The sequence below is a fragment of the Myotis brandtii genome, unplaced genomic scaffold (assembly GCF_000412655.1).
Source record: "Myotis brandtii unplaced genomic scaffold, ASM41265v1 scaffold555, whole genome shotgun sequence".
NCBI lineage: Eukaryota > Metazoa > Chordata > Mammalia > Chiroptera > Vespertilionidae > Myotis > Myotis brandtii.
Window position 1 is genome coordinate 1,373,350 of NW_005370065.1, and position 24,440 is coordinate 1,397,789.

The 24,440-nt window shown below is 42.1% G+C and overlaps 1 protein-coding gene across 1 annotated transcript in view; it reads right to left on the bottom strand.

Moving 5' to 3' along the window:
* The window catches only part of PHC2 (polyhomeotic homolog 2 (Drosophila)), an 86,370-nt gene extending 62,030 nt beyond the window's left edge, over positions 1–24,340 (bottom strand). The window contains exon 1 of the mRNA XM_014549508.1: positions 24,158–24,340. The gene's annotated coding sequence lies outside the window, so the exon portion shown is untranslated. The remainder of the gene's footprint in view (positions 1–24,157) is intronic.
* Between the last annotated feature and the right edge of the window lie 100 nt (positions 24,341–24,440).

The following is a 24,440-nucleotide window of genomic DNA, read 5'->3' on the forward strand; positions in this document are numbered from 1 at the left end:
GAGAGAGAGAGATAGAAACATCAATGATGAGAGAGAATCATTGATAGGCTGCCTCCTGCATGCTCCACACTGTAGATCAAGCCCGCAACCCGGGCACGTGTCCTGACCAGGAATCAAATCATGACCTTCTGGTTCATAGGTTGATGCTCAACCACTGAGCCACGCCGGCCAGGCAAAGCAGTTTTATTTTTACTTTTTGAGGAATCTCCATACTGTTTTCCATAGAGCCTGCACCAATCTGCATTCCCACCAACAGTGCTTGAGAGTTCTCTTTTCTCCACACCCTTGCCAATATGTGATTTGTGGATTTATTGATAGCCATTTTGATATCTCATTGTGATTTTAATTTGCATTTCTCTGACAATTAGTGAGTCTGAGCACCTTTTCATATGTCTATTGGCCAGCTGCATGTCCTCTTTGGAGAAGTGTCTATTCAGGTCCTCTGAACACATTTTAATTGGATTGTTGTGTTTGTGGGGTTTTTTCGGTGTTGAGTAATATTGAGTTCTTTATAAATTTTGGATATTAACTCTTAGTATTTTCACATATGTACATACATGGTTGGTCCTGTCAGCAGGGTCTATAAAAGAATTTTTAACTATTTAATTGAAAAGGAAAACATATCGAAAGCAACTGCCTCAGAGTCCTTTGGAGAGAAGGGATGAGGACACTTACCTTTCCTGAAAGCTCGCCATGTGCTGGGCACAGTCTCAGGGAGGCAGCATAATTTAAAAGGAAGAGGAGAGCTTTGTATTCAGAAAAAGCTATTTGGATTCCTGCCTCTGCCCCAGCTGGGAGATCTTAGGCAGGTTACTTAACCTCTGTGGGCCTCGGTTTCCTCCTCTGTAAACAGGGTTAATGCTAAAGATTTTTAAGAGTTATTGGAAAAAGTAAATAAGAGAATGCAAAACACTTAGCACTGTGTGCAGCACAGAATAGGCATTTAATAATTACCACCCTCCCTTTGCCTGATCAATCCTCCTAGCATTATTTTGGAGCAATAATTATTGATGATGAAACGGGTTCTGAGTGGTAACCTGCCCAAGATCATAAGCTATTAAGTGCCATAAACCAGAAGAGTCTGAATCTAGAACTCATGTCCCAGTTGTAATATGGGAGTGCCTTGAGTGTGCAGAAGGGAAGACTAAAAATTTGAGCTTTTAATCCTTATGATTATTAAACAGGCTTGATTATAAGCTTTTCACCAGAGTTTAAAAAGCTCCATTCTCAAATCCTAGAAATTCTTCTAAGAAAAGAAAAACAAACAAACTACCTACAGGTATAACTGGGAGAAGTGATAACCAGAATGTGTGTGTGTGTGGTGGGGGGGCGGGGGGAGAGGGTGTTTAAACAAGTGCACTCTTGTATTTATGACTGTTGGGAAGGTAGAGGGAAAGCAAGAGACTAGAAGCTAGTTAGCAACTACTATTACTAGATTAAATTCCTCATTTAACTCCAAGCTCTGTGCAGTAAAAGTGCTTTAGAAATCCAGAAAGCAAGTGATCAACAAACATTCTTCCTGGAGCTATTTTCATGTACTGATTGATTCATCAGTTCTCAAAGTACTGTCTTTGGGTTAATATTAGGACATTACATGGTGAACAGGCGTACAGCTTGAGATTTCGGCTTCCTCTCCCCACCTCCTCCGCCCACCTCCTTGGGCCCTCACTGCTTTGGCCCAGTCCACCGTTAGAGGACTCTGCCATTCCTAAGAGGCTTCCTCCTGCTCTGCTTCTGCCCTAGCAACTTGTCAAGGCGGCTGTTTCAGAGCTTTGGGATCACAAAGCAATTCCAGAGTCCCCTAGGCCCAGCTCTGGGGCCTTCTTTCCCTCATTTGCCCCAAATAACGGCCTCTAATTGTGATTAACATTCCTCTGTGGCAGAAACACGCTGCATGTCTGTGGTCGGCCTCTGATCTGCTGTGACCACCAGCCTTTTGCTTCCCATTGTGTTTGGAATGCTATGTTCAATTCCATTGCATACCCTACATTTGCTTGTCCTCTCTCAGCATACCTGTTGGCTTTTAACTTCTTGCGTTTCTAACCCATTCTGTTACTCTTTGCAAGGCAAAACTATCTAAATGGGGTAGATCCCCTTAAATCTTCCACTCTTTCCAGGCAAGTATAAGTTTACTCTACTTATTTTCTCATATTTATAACAATTAATTTTGATAGCTAGAATAGGCTGAAGTGGGACTTCGGAGTGGAAATTGTAAGGAGATAGATTTCAACTAAAAAAGAAAAAGAAGTACTTACTAACAAGTGGAGTTGTTGAAAGGTGGAGTGGGCTGCTTTGTGAAGTGAGTTTCATGTCAGTGGAGCCATCTGAGCAGAGGCTGAGCAGCCGCGTGGCAGGCGTGACTCATGCAGCATTGCCTCCGGGGTCTCTTTAACACTAGTTGTGAGTAGTTCCATGAAACTATTTTACTGGATGTTGGAAATCCAACTGAGATTTTAAGCTTTTGTTTATTTTTAAACGAATACATTTAAATGTTCTAAATGCTAATCTTGTTTTTCAAGCTGTAGCACAGCTCCTAATGTCTTCGTCATTCTAGTTACTAACAAAAAAAGCAGATTCCATTAGTATGAACTTCCTGATTCTCATTGTGGAAAAACTACTGTTCTTATTTCCTGTATGGAGCAGCTATAAAGCGACAAAGTGTTTTGGACTCTCAGAAGACTGGTTAACCTCACAAATAGCTCACCATCCATCCATCCACCCACTCACCACCCACCCATTCATCTATCCATCCATCTGTCCATCCATCCATCATTCTTTCCATATTTATTGAACAATTATTGTGCTTGGCATTGAATGGAATACAAAAATGATTCCAATATTAACTCTATTCTTAAGGAGTTAACAGTTTAAGAGGAGAAATAAGAAAAGTACACAAATAAATATGACAGGAGTCAGCAAACTTTTTCTGTAAAGGGCCAAATAGTAGGTCATTCAGGCTTTGCAAAGCACATATGGTCTCTGTTGCATATTCTTAGTTGACCCCCCCCTCCAAATCATTTAAAAATGTAAAAGCTATCCATTCCAGGACTTTACATAAACAGCTTATGGGCTGGACTTAGCCTTTGGGCCCTAGTTCGCTGACCCCTGAAAATGTAATAAGGTATAAAGAGATAACCTTCAGTTGAATCAGCTGGAAGTATCATCAGAGGTGGGTCTTTAAAGATGAGTTTGACTAGGACTTTGGAAATGGGGGGGAGTATTCTAGGTGGAAGGAGGACAATTATACATTGTCCCTCATTTTCTATTCTTAGAGCAGAGGTTTTCAAAGGGTGGTATCACCTGGGAACTTATTAAAGACTAGAGGCCTGGTGCACCAGATTCATGCACTGGGAGGGGGGGGTCCCTCAGACTGGCCTGTGCCCTCTCGCAGTCCAGGACCCCTCAGGGAATGTCCACCTGCTGGCTTAGGCCCGATACCCCCGGGGATTGGGCCTAAGCTGGCAGTCAGACATCCCTCTCGAAGTCTGGGGCTCTTGCAGTTGACCCTCACTCCTTACCGCCTGCCTGCAGAGGCTCCCATCACTGCTGCTGCACTGGTGTGAGCAGCCAGCTGTGAGCCCGGCTCGCTGCTCCTTAGTGCTGTCTCAGAGGTGGGATGCTGCTGTGAGCCCAGCTTCTGAATGAGCGGCGCTTCCCCTGTGGGAGCTCACTGATCACCAGGGGGTAGCTCCTGCGTTGAGTGTTTGCCCTCTGGTGGTCAGTGCACGTCATAGCGACCGGTCGTCCACCATTTAGTCGATTTGCATATTACGCTTTTATTATATAGGATACAAATTCTCAGATCTACAGTGGTTCTCAAATGTTAGCATACATGAGAATCACCTGGAGGTTTTGGCAAAACATTGCTGGACCCCGCCCACAGATTTCTGACGCTGCTGGTCCAGGGACCACACTCTGAGACCCCTGTCTTAAAAAATCTCTGTTATATCTGCACACAGGGCATGATGCTTAGCAGAGCACCAGCTTCATTCCATTTAGTGTAGGTGCTCAGAAAGGGACTTTGAGCCGTTGTAAATTGGTGATGACTTTTTTCTCTGGGGCAAGAGCCTGTTAGGCTCACCTACGGAGGCAGCAAGTCCCTGTGATGGCTGTATGGTTGGGAGGAGATTCCCTTCTGAGTCCTGGTTCCTGGCACACATTCTGTCTTGCTCCTGATACCTCCATACACATTCATTTATTCCTCCTCACTTGGATTCACTCTCATATATGAATTACTATGCCTTGTTCTGGTATATATTTTTGCCACGGCTACAAAATGGTCCCTCTGCATTATGCCAGGGACTACCTTCTTTAATTAGTGGAGGCAAAAGACAGTGTTTCTATTTTACCTTTTGAATTAAATGACTTCTAAAAGTCAGATGTGGAGCTCAGAGAGGCTGAGTGGAGGAGGGGGTAGAAGAGAGAGAGGACACAGAGGAACCTCAGAGGAGGCTACAGGCAACCAGACACAGGAGGAGTCATTAATCTGGCAGACAATGAAGGGCAAAAGGCAATTAGCTCGCCGGGGGTTGTAGCAAGCCAATGAAGATGCAGTATGGTAAGTGAGGGTGTGTAAGGGCAAGGTCATTACTAGGGAACTCAAAAGGAGGACAAGGTAAAGGAGGTTAGAGGTAGGAAAGCCATCTGGTCCAACAGGAAGGGAAAGGAAAGGGCTCCTGGTCGCATGGATATTAATGATCCAGTGGGAGTGTCCAGGTGTAGCTGTATACTTGTCAGGGTTCTACATACAATCTTGAAAACGAACTACTTCACCTCTCTCTTTCACTCTTCATCCCTCTGCCAAGTCTAACCAGGCAGAAAGGCTGAGGATCGGCTGGCTGAATAATAGAAGGACCACATGCCCAAACATTGGCAGTTTTCACAGACACAATTCTAAACTTCAGTTTAGGGGCTCCCTTCCACATTTCAAAGCATGCTTGTTTTCTCTCTGTCACACGCCTCATTCCCATGAGCATTCTCACATTCTGTTCCTCTCAGGCACTCTGCAGGCACTCGAATAGATTCCTCTCTGCCTATACATGTTCTCCAGACACATTTATTTATCCTCACTTGGGGTAATTCTCATATATTAAGCATTACCTCCTGCTTCTAAAAATCACTTCAAATGTCAAAGTTGCTTCCATAGCTTCTGTTCCTGCTGTCTGCAGGAACTGCTAGCTTTGTCATTCTTATAAAAAAGGAAAAGGTACCAATATTGGCTTGACTGCATAAAGAGCCCAACCCAAAGCAGATTGTCCTACCGTGGGATGCAGGTTTGTGGCTGTGGCGTCCCCGCCTTCAAGGCCATCCCATTTATCTCTCTTTGTTCCACTCCCTCTCTCTTCCTGCACAACGCTGCAATCACACACATACTCTGGGTTGGGGAAAAAAAAGGACAGCCTAATTTCCTGATGATTATGTTGTTACCTAGCAACAGCCAATCAGAGACTGAGCTTTTTGCCTGCAGTATTTCATGCAAATAGTTTGGAGAAATTGCAGGGTAACCCAGACTGCTTAGTCTGTCTTCCCAAGGGACACATTACAGAATAAAACCAACCCAAGAGGGGACTATTGGAGTCAGGCCCATGCCTCCGAAGCAGGCCATCTGATCCCTTTCCTCACCCCTTCTGCCCTGTGCCTCCCTAACAAAAGCATGGAGTTCCACAGACACTCAGGGAGGTCAGAAAGTTGAGAAGAGGCTCAGCAGCAGCCATTCTCTACCCTGATCTCTGTACTGATAACTGGAGCCCAGAGCAACCTCTGATACTCTGGAAATCCTACCTTCCCGGGAAGGCAGAGAACCCTGCATGCTCAGTAGCTGTCTGTGGAGGACATGGAGGAGAATCCTCCACAGCCATTCTATTCAGAAAGAAGCTAAAACCTGGCACTTCTAGCCTGATTCAAGAGCCTCATCTATGCCCCTGCTGGCCGGTCTCACAAGGGGAAACCCATTGTTTACAACTGCATTCCTCCTGCAAATCCTAATTCTAATGGTTGAAAAATGAGAGAAGACCCCTTAAAGAGATGTTGTTTTCCCAACAAGCACTGAGCATTTGATGTAACACACTGTCAGGAGCCACACATACCAACTCTCTGCAGGCCCAGGGGCAGTTCACTCAGATCTGGACTGATACCATAAAAGGTAGACTCAGAAGACCAAGGGTCAGGCCTGTCTCCTCTCTGGGCCTGGCTAGGCTTCTGATGGTAGGAATCAGATTTCAGTAGTTTGCTTTGTTGTTGTTGACTCCTTGCTCAGTAATCCAGCATGAAGGCAAGAAAAACTGTGGCCTCAGCTGCTGGATAGCTCCTCATTGTTTCTTAATATGGACTCTAGCCAGCAGTTTTGCAAAGGTGTGTTTTGGCTACACAGGAACAGTGAATAGGCCCCTATCCTATTAACTTGTAGTTTTTACATATTTGTAAGACAAGAGATAATTATAGGAAGGTGACAGCTCTCCAGCCTCTGACATTCACAGCTCAGCCATCCAGAGCGTATTATGGAACCTAAGAAAGGAGCTGTCAATATGCTCTGTTCAGAAAGGCGGAGCTAAGGAATTCTACCCATCTGGAGGGCTGCATGCCTCCATCCCCACCCTGGTCCTATGGTAAATTCATAAAATTCATGGAGTTAGGCACTCTTTCCTCATAACCTTGGAATGCATATTATAAACCCCATTTTACAGAAGAGAAACTGGTGAGTGATGTGGCGAAGTGGCAAAACTGGGGTTAAAAAGTAAGTCTTTTCACTCTAAAGTCTGTATTGTGATGTCCAGATCATTCTAGATTGTGCCCAAGTCTTTAGAGCAGTAAAAACGGGACAACAACAGAAAGCCACTTTTACAGTAAAAAAAAAAAAAAAAAATCAATCTTTTGTGTTTATTATTGGTATCCAAACAAAGATCTTTCATCTGTAGTTAAACGTTAAACCTTGAGTGGTGACTCTTACCTCTGGCCGCACATTAGAGCCACCAGACAAGCATGTCAGAAATATTCATGCCTGAGTCCCACTCCAGACCAATTACTTAATTAGAAATTTCTGGGGGCGAGCAGAGAGGCAGTGTTTTTCTACCTCCCCCCCCCCACCCCGCTATATTGTTCTTTTTTTTTCTTTTCTAATCCTCACCCAAGGATATTTTTCTTTTTTTGTTAATCCTCAGCTGAGGATATTTTCCATTGATTTTTAGAGAGAGTGGGAGAGAGAGGGAAAGACAGAAAGAAATATCGATGTGAAAGAAACACATCGGTTGGTTGCCTCCAGCATTCGCCCTGACCAGGGCTGGGGCTGGAGAGGAGCCTGCAACTGAGGTACATGTGCCCTTGACTGGAATCGAACCAGGGACCCTTCGGTCCACAGACCGACGCTCTATGCACTGAGCCAAACCAACTAGGGCAACATTTTTCTATTTAAAAAAAAAAATGTCTTCATTGATTTTAGAGAAAGGGGAATGGTGAAGGAGAGATAGAAACATTGATGAGAGAGAAACATTGATTGGCTGCCTTCTGCACACTCCTCCTTCCCCAACTTCCCCAGCCCCGCCCCTGGAACTGAGCCTGCAACCTGGGCATGTGCCCTGACTGGGAATCCAACCAGCGACCTTTTTGGTGCATGGGACGATGCTCAACCACCTGAGCTACACTGGCAAGGGCAAAGCAGTGTTTTTAAAAGCTTCTGAGGCCTAGCCAGTTTGGCTCTGTGGATAGAGCATTGGCCTGCAGATCGAAGGGTCTCAGGTTTGATTCCAGTCAAGGGCCCTGGTCAGGGCTCGTGCAGAAGGCAACCAATGTGTTCCTCTCACATTGATATTTCTCTGTGTCTTTCCCTTTCTCTTCCACTCTAAAATACAATGGAAAAAATATCCTAGGGCAAGGATTTAAAAAATAAAAAAATAAAGCTTCTGAGGAAGAACACAAGAACTTTCTTATAAAGCTAAACATACACCTACCCTAGAACTCAGAAATTTCATCCCTAGGAATTTCTTCAGGTGAAATGAAAACATAGGTCCATAAAAAGTCTTGTACAGCTCCAGCCGGTTTGGCTCAGTGTATAGAGTGTCAGCCTGCGGACTGAAAGGGTCCTGGGTTCAATTCCAGTCAAGGGCACATGCCCAGGTTGCAGGCTAGATCCTCAGTAGGGGGTGTGCAGAAGGCTGCCAATAGATGATTCTTTCTCATCATTGATGTTTCTCTCTCTCTCCCTCTCCCTTCCTCTTTGAAAAAAAAAAAGAGTCTAGAAAAAAACACACTGAAACCCTGGAATAAATGTCCATGCTGAAATAAAACTTCCTAGAGTCCAGCTAAATCTCGTGGCCACATTGTGGCAGATGTCACACTGGATTTAAATAGGACCCATCATTTGACATATGGTCTGATGGGACAAAATATTTGAAATCAGGACAGTTCTGGAAAATATGGGCATTATGGTCATTATACAATAGTCTTCTCAGACTCTGTAATTTTCTTTAGCTCCATTTCCCTCTGGCAGACCACAAATCCACGAGGATAATGCAAGTCTCTAAATATGTAGAGAGAGAAGCTGGTGTGTGGTACCCCAAAGGATCTGAATGGACAATTGATTTCAAGGTGGTGGGGAAAGAATGAGGGGAGGAGTGAAAGGGAGAAATAATGCAGTCAAGTGCAATATGGAGCCCCTATTCCCTGAGCTGCCCCATTTATTCTGCATAATTGCTTCATTTCCACTGGCAGTGCATCTCAAAATGAATTTCATTACTGGTGCCTTGGATATCATATTGATTACCAGTTTCATCGATTCTTATCTTGCTAATTAGCATATAAATTAGCCATTTGGGGGAGGCATTAGGCAAAATTGAATTTTCTCCTTAATCTTCTTTCAGAAGGTAAATGAAAATGGATGTGGACTGTGAAGGCCCATGGCCTTCCTAGGACACAATCTAAGTGCTGTTCACAGCCAAGGAACCCTCTTGCCGTTAGACTGGTGGCAGTTTTAGAGTCTGACAATATCAAACATTGGGGAGGATTTGGAGCAATGGTCACTCTCATAAGAGACAGCAGAAGTGTAAATTTATATAACCACCTCAGAAAACAGTTTGGCACTTCACAATAAAGTTGAGCATATCCTTATTCTATGACCCAGCAATTCTATGCCTATGTATACACCCATCCTAGAAAAACTCTTACATAAGTTCATGAGGTAACTTATATGATATGGTGGTATTGCTTGTTGTGCCAAAACCTGGAAATGTCCAAGTGACCATCAAAAGCAGAGTGTAACAATAAATGGTACTATAGTTCAATAGAATACTATACAACAGTGAAAATGAATGATGTACAGTCACATGTATCACCACAGACAATTCTGAAAAACAGAATGTTGAGTAGCAGAAAGACCCAGGAGAACGAATACAGTATGATTCTATTCATACAGAATTTAAAAAGTCAAAACTGAAAAATATATTGTAAAAATAGTAGTATATTGTTTACAGAATTACTTGTATCTGGTAAAACTATAGAGAAAAGCAAGAGAGTACTTATCACAACAGAAGATACCTCTGGATGGATGAAGAAGGTAGATGTAACTAGGGAGGTGATCAGTAAACATTGTTCACTTCATAATTATCCCTTAAGTTATATTCATACATAGTATACATTCTTATGCATAAACATTTCACAGTAAAACCAACAAAAAAAACATATCAAGTGTCTACTGACACAAAGGCACTGTAGATGCAAAGCTGAGACTGGCTCATATCTATTCCTATTCTGCTAAAATGACTTACACTGAGGTCAAAGACTGAATGTCACTAAATCTAACACACATTTTAATTCCCTATTTTCCTTAACATCTCATCAGCAGCATTCAACACTGCTGACCATCCTCTCTCCTTGAGAAAGTGTTTTACTTCGGCCTTCTCAATCCTCTCAAAGGACTGTCTCCCACCACCTAACCATTAAATGTTGGAGTTTCTCAAGATTCATCCCCAGAATCTGTTTTTTTCATATTCTATTCTCCCTCCTTAGACATTGACACCCATGCCCATGACTTCAATTACCATCTATACACCAAATATTTAGGTCTCCTGCTCTGACCTCTCCTCTGAGCTCTAGGCTGATATATACCATTATCTAGTCAAGATTTCTACTTGGATGTTTCAAAAGCCTCTAAATCTTAACCTGTTAAAAATGAAACTCATGATTTCCCTCCAAAATGGGTTTTCTGATATTCTCTCTCAGTGAATGGCACTACCAGTAGTCTTAGACAAATATTACTCCAAGCAAATACACCCCCCCCTCTTTTTTTTACAGAATGAAAGAACTCACTCTCTTTTCTTCCTAGAAAAAGGTTAAAAGCAAGGACAACTATTATGGTTATAGCTCTATGTAGGAATGAAACCTTTTAAAATACCAACATCATCTGGCAATTTGGGCTTCTTACATAGAAGGAGCTCAATAAAGTTAGTTCCTTTCCTTCTAATAAAGAGTTTTGCTGAACCATAATACACTATTATATAATTACTAGCGGCCCGGTGCATGAAATTCGTCGGCTTGTGGACTGAGGGGTCCCGGGTTTGATTCTGGTTAAGGGCATGTACCTTGGTTGTGGGCACATCCCCAGTAGGAGGTGTGCAGGAGGCAGCTGATCGATGTTTCTCTCATCGATGTTTCTAACTCTCTATCCCTCTCCCTTCCTCTCTGTAAAAAATCAATAAAATATTTTTAAAAAAGTCAGATAGTCAAATGTACTAATTAGGGAATGAAAATTGGGAAAGTGATAGAGAATGACTGGTGGCTACTTTAGATTGGTGGTCAGGAAAGGCCTGCTGAGGATGCTATGGTTAAAATTGAGATCAAACTACAAGGAGACAGTCATTGCATCCCAGAAAAACAGAGTGAAAGGGAGGGAGGAGCGGGGGAGAGAGAGAAACATCCATGTGTAAAAGACACATCGATTGGTTGCTTCCTGCATGTGTCCTGACCTGTCCCGTCCAGGACTGGGAATCGAACCTGCAACTGAGGTACATGCCCTGGACTGGGAATCAAACCTGAGACCCTTTGGTCCTTGGGACGATGCTCTAACCACTGAGTAAAACTGGCCAGCATGAAGTAAACCCTTTTATCTCTAGAAATGTTTTCTGAATTAAGATAGTTCTGCCTATCATTCACATAGCTACAGCAGCTTTCTTTTGGTGTGTATTTTCATGGTATTTCCATGGTATTTCTTTTTTTCACTATTTTTTTTTAAATTTCAGATATTTTGTTTACTTATATCAGAGTTTTTCTACCTTGGCACTATTGACATTTTGGGCCAGATATTTCTCTGTTGTAGGGGGCAGTCCTGTGCATTGTAGTTTAGCAGCATCTCAGGCTACCAGATGTCAATAGTACACCCCACACCCCAGGTTATGACAATCTAAAAATCTCCAGACACAGTCAAATGTTCCTTTGAGGGCAAAATCACCCCCAGTTGACAACCATTGGCTCATATTTTAGGTGTGTTTTCTGTAAATAGCAGACAAGTGAATTATTATGCATTGTGACAATCTTTGTCTTTTAATGGAAATATGAAATTTATTCACACTTTATATAATCATGACAAATTCTCTCAGTGTTTGCTTGCCTCAAAATGGCTTTCATTTCCCTTCTGGGATGTCCATCTAAGCTCAGTGTTCCTCTGCCTGGGCACACTGATGGGAAGAACAGAAGAATGTAAAACTTCAAAACTAGTAGAGACACACTGAAGCCATCTTACTCTTTTCTACATAAGTGTTCCTAGCTTGTCTGGTTATGTCAAGCAAGTTAAAACAGGGCACCGTCTCTGAGCAGATGCTGCTCCACGGGCCCATGTCTTTGCAAGTGGAAAAGATCTTTTGTGGGAATCAGAAAAAGGCACTGCTTTCTCTAGGTAGAAGCAGCCCTGAGCCAGTCATAGGTTCTGGCAATTGGACTAGGTTTGGGTTCCACTCACCCCTTGGTGGGAAGTCCTTGTAAAACAAATAATCAGCAGAAAAAAAATTGTGGAAGCCTTGATCTTCCAGTTTCCATTGTTGTTATTGAGAAGTTAGCCACCAGCCTGTGTGCTTCTTCTTTGAAGGTAACCTGTTTATTAAATATTTATCTGTCGTTTCACTATGATGTGTGGATTTCTTTTCACTTACCATGTTGAGTCTGTGGATGTTTTTGTATGTTTGAAAAATTCTCAGCCATCAGCTCTTCAAATATGCCTCTGTCATAAACTGATTCTCTTCACCTGCTGGGACTCTCATTAAAAGCATGCTAGGCCTTCTCTATCCTAATGTCTGCTATCCTGTCTTATAGATGTCCTATCATTTTAGCTCCTTGGCTGCGTTCTGGACAATTTCCTTCAACTCGATCTTTCAGTTCAGCCATGTATAACCTGCTAATAAGTGTGTTCACTGAGTTCTTAAATTGGGTTATTGTATTTTTCCGTTTTAGAAGTCCTATTTGGTTCTTTTAAAAATGTTACACTTTTTATAGATTTCTGTTCCTGCATATATTTTCAAGCTCATTAAAGAAAACCTCCTTAAATGTAGTCAGCACAGCTGTTTTATAGTCTGTCTAATAATTGCAATATGTGAAGTTTTTGTGGGACTCTGTGTTTTCTGCTGTGTCTGTTGGTTATTACTCAGGGTATCTTGTTATTTTGTAGAACTGATTATCTTTGATTGATTCCTGTCTCCTTTGCTCTGTAAGGCCACCAGAAACTCAGTTTAATTTCACAGGCATTTCTTCTAGACTAGCAAATATCTTTAGAGAAAAAGGGGCTTTGGGTGCTCAGCTTACGCTCTGAGTTCTTGCTTTACCCTAGATTTTGGCCCAGTACTATCTTACTGTTTTGTTAGCTCCTCAACACATTTAAGAAAATTAAAAAGAATATTTCTCTCCACTTTTCTAGCTGTCCTCAATGGTCCTTATTAGCCCACTATTACCAGAAATAAAAGTTCCTAGATCAAGTGTGATGGGAAGCCTATGATGACTTTGAAACAGGGGAAAGAAGTAATCAACTAGTCTATTTTGGCCACATTCTGCCAGACTCTGTTTACAAGTAAAGGGATAACCTTTAAAACAGTGACCAAAAAGAAAATAATAGTTTGAATTATGTGGATTTGTTTTGTGCATGATGTCTGCTTTACACAGATGTGTGTTTGTTCTCTTGCTCTCTCCCTGAGAGACAGTAAGCTCTTAAAGATTAGAGATCAAGAGATTAAAGTTCCTGCCCTGGCTCAGTGGTTAGTGTGTCGGCCTATGGATGGAAGGGTAGCGGGTTAGATTCCTGGTCAAGGGCACATATCTCCTACCTTGGTTGTAGGTTCACTGGGGACTCATGTGGGAGGCAACCAATGAATGTCTCTCTCGCATCAATATTTCTCTCTCCCCCACCCTTTCCTCTCTTCCTCTCTCTCTCTTTCTCTCTTAAAATCAATGGAGGAGCTATCCTCAGGTGAGGATTTTAAAAAAAAAGAAGCTAGTCTTGCCGTGTTGGTCATCATCCTGGGGCTTCAGGGCACCTGGGGAGAACCAGTTCTCAGGAGTTCCATCCCTTCCCGCATGGTGGTATGGCACTGCCCGAACACCGAGAGCAAAGAAAACTACTCCACGTCAAGTTCGAGGATTTAATCAGAGTGCCAGGACCTACGGGCAGGTAAGCACAAATACAGAGTGCAATACTATTCAACAACGTCCAGCTTAGGAGTCAAACGCTCCTCATCCACCCACTGCTGACAGACGTATGAATTGGGGGGAAATTAGAAAAGTATGCATCAAGAGCCATAGCATTTTATACACCTTTTGTTCTAGTAATATTTATGAATTTGTCTTAAAAGTAATCCTGGGTGCCCGCAAAGATTCAGCTACCTAAATGGTCATCATAAGAAGGAAAATTGAAAACTTAAATCCCATCAGAGGGGACTTGTGACTGTACCTTCATATAGAATACTGTAATTAATGATACAAAAATGTTCACAATATGGTGATAAAAGCAGTTTATAAAAGAATGTATGTGGCAAGATCCTTTTTTAAAAAAAACACACCAACATATGTACTCATAAAAACTAGAAGAATCTAAAACAAAATGTTAGCAGCATTACTTTGAGGTGGTTGGATAATGTTTTCCCCCCTTAGCTTTAATACTTCCTCACCACCAAATCTTCTATAATATATTACTTGTATGACAAGAAAAAATGGATTATTATAAAATAGTGGATATATCTGATCGGCCATCTCAGACCAGCCATTCTAGGTTCAATCCATCTATCACTGATTAGCAGAGAAGTCTATATTCTCCTAATTCCATTCTCCTTTCCACACTGGGTCCATACACAGCTTTTCTCAGTTTTTTTTGGCCAGCTTGAATACAATAACATTCATCCATTAGCAGTATGAGTAGGAGGCTCATAATATATATTTGTTGAACTGAACTTATGGCTAAAAGCCAAAAATTTAATGGCAACAGAATGTTACATACTTAAAATGTGATTGTTTTCTGTTAGATAATCTCCATTTAAACTATCCTTATGGCATTACAGTATCTCTCACAACCAAACTAAATAAAAGTATTTTGAGAGAATACCCAAAGGGGAAGTTATTATTACTGACTCCATGTCTTTTCCGGGAAGGTCTGTCTGGTGTATATTTAGTAGTTCTGTACAGTGCTGGTCAATAAGGCTTAATTGCCTCTGCCTCTGAATTGTCTCTATTGCATGGAGAGAATCTAACCTGCCCCCACTCCTTTACACAAAAAAATAAATGCCTGGAATGAGCTGGAATTTCCAGGAAAAACATAGCCGCTCAGTTGAAGTCCCTGTGGGATTACTGCACTGATGTCATTTTTAATATGCCTTACTCTTCCCTTCTGGCTGGCACGATTCGTCATCTGCTTCCTCACTGGTTCACTGCTTTTCCTTAGAGAGCAGGCTGTCTTTGTGAATGACTAGCTCAGGGAGCATGTGCAGGACGAACCCAGAGCCTCACTCCACGGGATCGTGAGAGAAGATAAAAAACGGGCTGAGAGCGGCAGCTGAATGGGGCAGGTCATGTTGCTTCTCGAAGCTGAAAAGGGCAGCTCTGTAAAAGAGGAGATGAGAGCACCTAATTGGGTTTGACCCCACAGGCTGTGTGTGCACAGAGAGGGCTGGGAAATGCAGCTTTGCACTTGAGAAGGGTAGTGAGATTCCAGGACCCGCTATTCAGACACACTTATTCACTCAGCTGCTTGATTCAATTTTATTTGTACAAAAGGTCTGTGGGGGCAACGGGCAGGCTAAGCCTTGAGAGATCATGGGCTATGCAAATAGAACCTTAATGGAAGATTAAATCAGCGGATGTTCCCGCAGCGCTGTTTCCATGTGTGGGGCTGGAACTGGCAATAGGGAGGATGAATCACTCTTACTATATTTACATGCTTCTTGACAAAAATGCAGTCACTATAATAAAACAGGCCCAGTAATACTCAGTAACAAACAATAAAAATACCTTCCTATAAAGAGAATGAATGTCATATGATGGTCATCATAATTATGGCTGAATAGCCAGCATGATAAACCAAGGCACCAATGACGGGATGCCTCCTTTTTTAAATTTTTATCACCAGAGGAAGAAGCAAGCCTTTCTTTACCTGGTAGCTTCTGCTTATTAGGATTACTACTCCAAAATAATTTCTAAACATGCAGTGAACAATTATGTATTACCTATTTAAATTAACTATCTAGTACATTCATTTCTTAAACATTAAGATCTCAGAAGAATTAAGAATATTTTTTTGTGTACTATGGAAAAAGTAAACGATAAGGAAGCTGAGCAGAGATCAGAGTGATGCAGCCACAGCAAAGGAATGTTGGCAGCCACCAGAACACAGAAGAGTCCAGGAACGGATTCTAGAGGGAATGCAACCTTGCCAACCCCAGCCCAGTGAAACTGATAGTGAACTTTTGGCCTCCAGGACTGTGAGAGAATAAATTTCTGCTGTTTTTAGCCATGAAGTTTGTGGTTATTTGTTATGCTGGCCACAGAGAATTAATACATTGAGAATAGTCACTTCTTATACTGCTTAGTTCATTTTGATGGCAAATATCATGACTTAATAAAGGTGACAACTAGTATGTCATGTATACCAGTAATAATAATTTCAGCAAGCACTTGTGTAGTGCTTACAATGTGCCAGGCACTATTAAGCATTTGAAATGTATTTACTAATTCAGTCTTCATACTGAGGGAGTTCTATTATTATCTTCACTTATAAGTGGGAACTTTGAAGCACAGAGAAGTTAGGTAACTTAGCCAAAGTCACGTAACTAGTAAGCCGTGGGGCCAGGACCTGAACCCAGACAGCCTGGCTCCAAAAGTCAATGCTATTAAACACCATGCCACATAGGGCTTTGCACCTATGAGAGATTCAACAAAGAACACTGTGACAATGTCTAAAGTCCTTTCAAGCCTCTGACCACTTCCTCTTCGCCATGTTTCCTGCTGTGTTCACTGTCTTCCAGTGAAAGTCACCATGCACAATACAAAATTCCAGTACATTAGAGCATACTAGTAAAAAGAGACACTGGCTGGTGGGTATCAGATGTGGGCCAATGTTATACATTTCAATCCAGAGCATTTTACAGCCAAGATTTTATTTATTTTTTATTTTTTGTTAATCTTCACCTGTGGATATTTCCCCACTGATTTTTAGGGAGAGTGGAAGAGAGAGGGAAAGATCGATGTGAGAAACACATCGATTGGTTGCCTCCTGCATGAGCCCCGACCAGGGCCCAGGCTGGGAGGAGCCTGCAACCAAGGCATGTGCCCTTGATCGGAATCAAACCCAAGACCCCTCGGTCCGCAGGCTGGTGCTCCATCCGCTGAGCCAAGCTAGCTAGGGCCCAAGATTCTAGATCTCATATCATCCATCATTTATAGCTAAAATATGAAGGCTCTCTTATGATATCTCTGAAATCAATAAAAATACATTAAAAAAGAAAAATAAAGAGAACAGAGAAAAGGCAGGTTACATTGCCTTCTTGTATAATTCCTGTGAGGTTCTCCCTTCTGTCAGGAAAAGTTTTCCTGGCAACCATATTTACACACTCAATTTTCTCCCTTCCTTTGATTTGCTGGTTGGTATAAAAATTAGTTTGCATTGAATTGCTGAAGCTTACAAGTTAATCAGTTTAAGACTCATAAAATTTTAGAACTTGGTTTCTGGCCAAAATTCACTTCTTAAAGGGCCTGTCCCCTTTCTTTTGCAATTTGAATCTAATGCTCTTCAGTTAAAATGTTTTAAAGACACATTTAATATGTATGCTGGATGTTCTTAGCTATAGGTAGAAAAAAGAATATTCTCCTAAGGGCATCTGGCCTTATTAGTTAGGAAGATTAATAGCGAGGAGGTACCTTAGTTCTGAGCAAGCAAGGGGTGAAATTCCTCAAGATGAGCCATGAAAAAGCTAGAAGAGAAGAGTCAAAGACTAAGACAAAAAGTCTGGGCAGCATGAAATGAACTCAGGCTTAAGATTCTGGGTGGTCAGAGCTCAGGACCTGGGTAACAGATATGGGACATGAATATCAAGAACGGAGTGTTTGCCTTAGCTGGTTTTCTCAGTGGTTAGAGCATTGGACAGCAGCCTGAAGGGTCGCAGGTTTGATTCTGGTCAAGAACACATACCTCGGTTGCAGGCTTGATCCTCGGTCCCAGTTGGGGTGTGTGCAGGAGGCAACCAATCAATGTGTCTCTCTCACATTGATGTTTCTCTCTTGTCTCTATTCCTCCCTTCCACTCTCTCTAAAAATCAATGGAAAAAATATCCTTGGGTGAGGATTAACAAACAAAAAAGAATGGAGTGTCATTAATTAATTCACCAAATGTCTATTAAGCATTTAACAGTGCTTGGTGCTGGGATAATACGTCAGTATATAAGACAGACCCAACTCCTCACTTCATAAAGATTATAGTCAAATATTTAAATAGTGAACCAATGCTGGCTTTGTTATTGAACCATGTATCTTTGGGCTAGGGGCTCACTATATGATTTCCTACAAGAGCCAAAACTGGTTTCAGAGCATGGTGAAGCAGAGACTTACAGACAGAAACAAGTTCAGTAAGTCCTCTCTGGAGTAGGGCACATGGCTAGATACTTTTCAGTATACATAAGTTTTCTAAAGTACAGAGTGTAAAATATGTAAAGGTATAGCTATTCTTAAGCATATTTATCAGAGAAAGGTCAGGTTACATTGCTTTCTTGGGTCTGTATAAATTAACTAGAGGCCCAGTGCACGAAATTCATGTACTGGTAGGGTCCCTAGCGGCTCCCCCCCCCCCCCCCCCCCCCACTCAAAATGCCCTTTGGTCAAACTCCCAGACGAACTTCCGGTAGAGGGGACAATTTGCATACTATGCTTTTATTATGTAGGATGAGCCTCCTATCTACTATGTTCAAGGAGTGGTTTGAGGAATTGAAGCTATGGATATAAAAAATACATGGTTTCTAGCAATTACAACAATGTTGTAAGTGCTATAATGAGATGTTAAAGTACAAAGGAAGATCAGAGAGGAAATACACTAATTCATTAAAAGCAAGTTGGGAAATGCTTCTGAGATGTAATGCTTGAAGAGAATCTTAAAAGATAGAGAAGTCTGTTGTTTCAAGCTGATACATTTGGGGGTAATTTATTATACAACAGACGATTGCTACAGTGCTTATGGAGACTATACTACCTACCAGCACAAATAGGAGGCCATGGAGATCACCTGGACATTTAAACTTTGTTTCGTGACATGTACCACAGATTATCCTCTAAATCTCTTCACATGTTTAATCTCACACATTCTTTGGCTCCCTTGGTCCATGTTGGGCGTAGAAAGTGAAAACAAGCATTCTGAATGGGAATGACACAGATATTGGAGGAAGCAACACAATCCAGTCTTGTCTGATGTCCTCCACAAAGGAATCCAGGTTGGCTGGTGTTAGGACTTGATCAAATGGCCAACTAGTATCAAGTGGTGTCAGGACTTGGTTGTACCTGGTCAAAGGATTACTCAGAGGGACGAGGAGTAAGAGAGCAAGAGGATGAGTAAAAGTTGTTTTTGAGAGAGCAGTAACCATGAAAACCAGAAAAACTTATTTTTTTTTTGCCAGTTACACATAGTAATAATAAAGCCAAAAAATGAGACAACATAAAAAATTGTTTTTCTGGTTTTCATACGGATAGATTAAGGAATAAAGCAGGAAACAAAGGCAAGAGTGGAACATGAGCATTCAAAGCAAATGTGATAAGGATGGCCACATGGTTCAAAGCTGCTGGATGGTCCCTGGTATGGGGGTGAAGAGGTGGCATCAGCCTGCTAAAAAGGCATCAGAGCAGGGCAGACAAGATGTGTTATACCTGTTCAACCCCACGTTCTGTTTCAGTAGGTTTAAAATGGTCTCCGTAGCTTCCCATAAGCAAATGGGAATATATGACTACAAAAGGAATAAAAATGAACTCATTTCTTATTTAAATTGGGAATAACAACGGATCAGGACTGTAATTCTATCAATAATACTCTCCAGATATGATGCATGTGTTTCTGGAAGTCATTCTGGGTAAATAATTCCTTGCCCCAGCCCAGCTGGCATGACTCAGTAGCTGAGCATTGACTTATGAACCAGGGGACACGGTTCAATTCCCGGTCAGGGCACACGCCCAGGGTTGCAGGCTCAATCCTCGGTGTGGGAAATATAGGAGGTAGCCAATCAATGATTCTCTCCCATCATTGATGTTTCTATCTCTCTCTCCTTCTCCCTTCCTCTCTGAAATCAATAAAGATATTTTAAAAAATAATAATTCCTTACCTCTTTATTCTCTATTCTCTTCATACTGGCTATCTACTTGATCTTCAAATTATCCCTCTTTTGCCCTTTATACCAGGAGTCCAAAATGAGAGGACTACAGGAAAATGTAACTGTGTACCATGACACAGCAAGGACATAAAGCTATGCAACCAAAACAAAGGATACAGCACTTTCCCAGCTTCAGGAGGCAATACTGATACCTTTAGGCAGAACCAGTTCCATATTTGTGGGGACCAGTGCAAAATGAAAATGCAGATCCCTTGTTAAAAAATTATTCAGAATATCAAGACAGCAACAATGGAGCATTAAACCAAGCATGGGGCCCTCATACACGCAGGGCTCTGGAGACTAAACAGGTCACATGGCCCTGAAGCTGGTCCTGTTCTAGGGACAGTATAGCATGGTCCTTTAGAAGAGCTTTAGAATTAACACTGGGCTAAATCCCATCTTTGCCGCTCATTAATCATGTGATTTTGGGCAATTTACTTAGTCTCTCCATGCTTCTAAGAGGTTGTATGATTGTAATCCAGTATTGTGAGGATTAAGTGGGATAATGAATAGATGTATAGAAAGTGTTTAGCACAAGGTTAGCAATAAATGGAAGCTGTACTATTATTGTTCAATGAAATGCACAGGTAATTATCAAAGCAGCATGTTTAAGAACTGAATGCTGAACTGCTACTCAGGATATGAAAGAATGAGGATGATATTTTAGGATAATTAAAATAATGAAGCAGGCAGGGAAGATCAAATCTTCCGCCTTCTCTAACCACTTTCCTATTTCTCTTTTTCCTTTCACTGCCAAACATACAAAGGGTGATCTACATGCTATCTTCATTTCTTATCAGCATCTCCTGCCACAATCCTCTTTAATCAGGAGTTCAATATCTCCATTGCCACCCCCTGCTGAATTTAAACTATTCTTTTCAAAAAGTTACAATGACTCCCTGTTTACTAAATATAATTAACCTCTCCCACTTTTTCTGTTCAGTTTCACACTGCTGACCAATTCCTCCAGCTTGAAACTGTTTCTTCTTTTGACTGCAGAGGTACTACACCTTTATGGCTAACAGCATGTCTAATCAGGTACCCAAATGGTCATGAAGAGAATGCATTTGCTGGGTGAATAAATTAGATTATTCTTTTGCTTCTCTGATTCCTTATTTTCCATCATACTGACCCCATTCCTCCTCCCTACCTCGCTAAATAAATGTGGGAAATCTCCAAACTTCAGCCCTTGGTCCCCTATACTTCTATTTCTATGCCATTACCACTGTTGAACTAAGCTAATCATATGGCTTTAATTATCACCTTCTGAATATAAGACCCTTGACTTCTCTCCTTTGAACATTAGCCCCCACTTCCAAATACTTATGGGATGTGTCCACCTACAATTTCCTGTGTCACCTCAAGATATCTAGCACTTACTCCTCCACTTCTCCCCCAAACTGGCTTTCCTTTCTGTCTGTCCTATTTCTGTTAATCTTGTCACCCGTGTTCAAGGCTATATTTGATTCTTCCTTATTTCTTGTCCTCCATAACCAGTTAGTTACGCTTCCTTTATAATATTTGTTAAACCCATCCCTTTTTATTTTCACAGATGTCACCCTAATTTAATTCCATATCCCCTCATACCAGACTATTTTAATAACTACTAACTGATTGTACAGTTCTCTTTCTATCCCTACTAAAGTTTATTATCCACACTGTTGAGAATCTTCTTAAAATACTACTTCCATGACCTCACATTTCCCTAACCAATCATCTTTAGACTTCCCATCATACAGGATAAAGTCCTAACTCTTTAGTTTGGCACCAATGCCTATTAAAATCTGGCTTCAACCAACCCTTCCAATCCTACAACTCTACTAAAACCTTCTGATCTTATCAGATTGGTCAGTCAGATCAATTGGCCTCTGAAAACTTTCTTCCACATTCCAGCCCTATGTTTTACGAATGTTATTTTCCCCTGTCTGAAATCCCATCCACATTCATTCTCTTTATATAGCAAAATTCACCATGTTGGTAGAAAAAGCCTTCCTTGATAATCAGAGACCATAATGACCTTTCTCTTTTTACAACTCCTATAATACCACAGTTAGCACTTTGAAAATTTACTTCATTTCATTCACTCTTCACAACTATATGAAAGGTAGGTAGCATTAGTACATATGAAAAAATGAAGTCCAATAATGCCCAAGTCACATAGCAGGTAACTGGTTGAACTGGGATCTGAATCCTCATTTAGCTCTCTCATTTTCCTGTCTCTTCCAGAGCACGGATACGGCACAGTATTTGCACACAAGCAGGAACTTGGTAAATAAGTTGATTGAGAAGACAATTTAAATAGCAACGCTGGTGACAGAATTGTCCATCTTAACAGTGCACATTTGGTTTGAGCAAAGCTAAAAAAGTCCTTGATCTGATTCAAACAAGTGAGTTTGGGGGATGAGGTCCACTTTACTACCTCTGGATTCATCCATGTTGTTTGCAAATGATCAGAGAGTAAAAACAGGCTGGCTTGCCGAAACCGGTTTGGCTCAGTGGATAGAGCATCGGCCTGTGGACTGAAAGGTCCCGGGTTCGATTCTGGTCAGGGGCATGTACCTGGGTTGCCTTGGTTGCAGGCACATCCCCAGTAGGGGGCGTGCAGGAGGCAGCTGATCGATGTTTCTCTCTCATCGATGTTTCTAACTATCTCTCTCCCTTCCTCTCTGTAAAAAAATCAATAAAATAAAATAAAATAAAACCAAAAAACAGGCTGGCTAGTTGATGGCTTATAGGGTAAAATGGACCACTTGTAGTTCTAGAGGTGGATACTAAGGCAGCCGAACAGGATTTTCTTGGCTCAGATGGCGAAAGACCTCAGTAAAACAAGCTCAATAAAAGTGAATCATGGGTGGAAACACATCAAAAGAGGATAACAGTAAGGAGGGAGAGAGAACAGAAGAGAGAAGTACGGAAAATACTCCTAGAGGAGATGGCGCTGTCCTTTTCCACACAGTTGCCGGAAGCTGTCAGATCCAGCCCTGCCCTGCACGGCTCGTGCCCTGTAACAGCAGGCTCTACCATTTCTGCCTGGTTCCTGGTGTCAGTTCTCAGCTGCTTGCCCTGACCCACATCACAGTCCAGACCTTCTCTTGCCTCAGATCCTTTTAGCTTCTGATCTAATCACTCATTTCCCCAGGTCTCACAATTTGACCAAATGCAGATTTCACATTCAGCACTGCCTCCCTGGCCATCACCTTTATTTTCCTCTTACTGTATGAGTTAGACTGCCCTCCCAGATGATGCCTGTAATGCCACACATTCTGCCCAGTTTTCAAGCGCTCTTCCTTGGAGCTACTGCAAACTGTTCCTTGCCCATGCCCATATGTTGGCTCCTTACTTGGGAAGATAGGAGTGACAAGTTGGATCAGGAGTGAGGCTCAGAAAAACTGATGAGGGGGAAGAGCAATAAGAAGGAAAACACCACTGGAAAATTGTGATGGGAATTAGAAATTCTAGGTTACTTTTGGAAAGTTACTTTCTCAAGAAAGGAAAATGGCCGTGGCTGCAATCTAATACCATTGCCTAGAGATACCACACTTTTTAAGTCTCTGAAAGGCAAACTCCTATTCATCCTGCAAGACCTTGCTTAATCGTGTTCTTCTCTGGAAAGCCTTCCTGGACCCTCTCCGACAGCTACGTGTTCCTTCCTCTCTGCTCCCACAGCTCTTCACACACACATCTATTCTGCTGTCATTACTTTTGCAGGCAATTTTACTTGTCTCTCCCACGATTTCTTTGAAGACAAGGACAGATTATCTTGTTCATCTTTGCATCCCCAAGCCATAGAGTGCCTGGCATTTACGTAGTGGTGGTTGTGTGATAACAGAGCGACATGAAAGTGTAATTTGCACTTCACCTGCAAAAATCAAATTGGTTCCTGGTCCTTTTCATGTGTGACCACGTTTTTCCTTGATTTAGAAGAAATGGCTTCAGACTCAGAGAAAACTCTATTGATATCGCTGGCACATTAGCCAGGTTTTCATCTGCACTTGTGATAGAAACATCTCCCCCCCTACCCCCCACACACACACTTCGGAGAGGCTCTCAGAGCAAGCGTAGTATTAGTGGCACACGGCTATCCCACCATCTCTATTGCAGAGAAAGCGACATTACACTGGGCGCCTAAAGCTGCCACCAGGCTCAGTGAGCTGGTGATGGTGGTGGCAGCCGTGGTGGGCAGAGGGGGCATAATTAAAAGAACACACTTCCGTAGCAGACCTAAGAGGAAAGCGAGGGAGGAAGGTGAATTTCAACCTTCCTTTATTTAAAAAAAAAAACCACAACTGTTAGAAACTCACGCAAAACAGACGCTTCCTCTGGACATGACAGCCCCGATCCACGTGTCCAGCAGTGACTTTCCCCCATGAGTGTCAGGTCCGCACCCAGCACGGAACAGAGGCCAGAGCCTTTGGGGGGCATATTCCTCCCCAAACCGGGCACACCCCAGGGCCTGCTTCTCCTTCAGGGGACTGTCCTCTCCTTCCAGCAACGACAAACCCCAGTTCCCTGGGCTGCTGTTACCCCCTCCCCCCACTCCCACCCCAGCACCAGCCCTGCCTCCTCCCACAGGGGCCCCAGCGT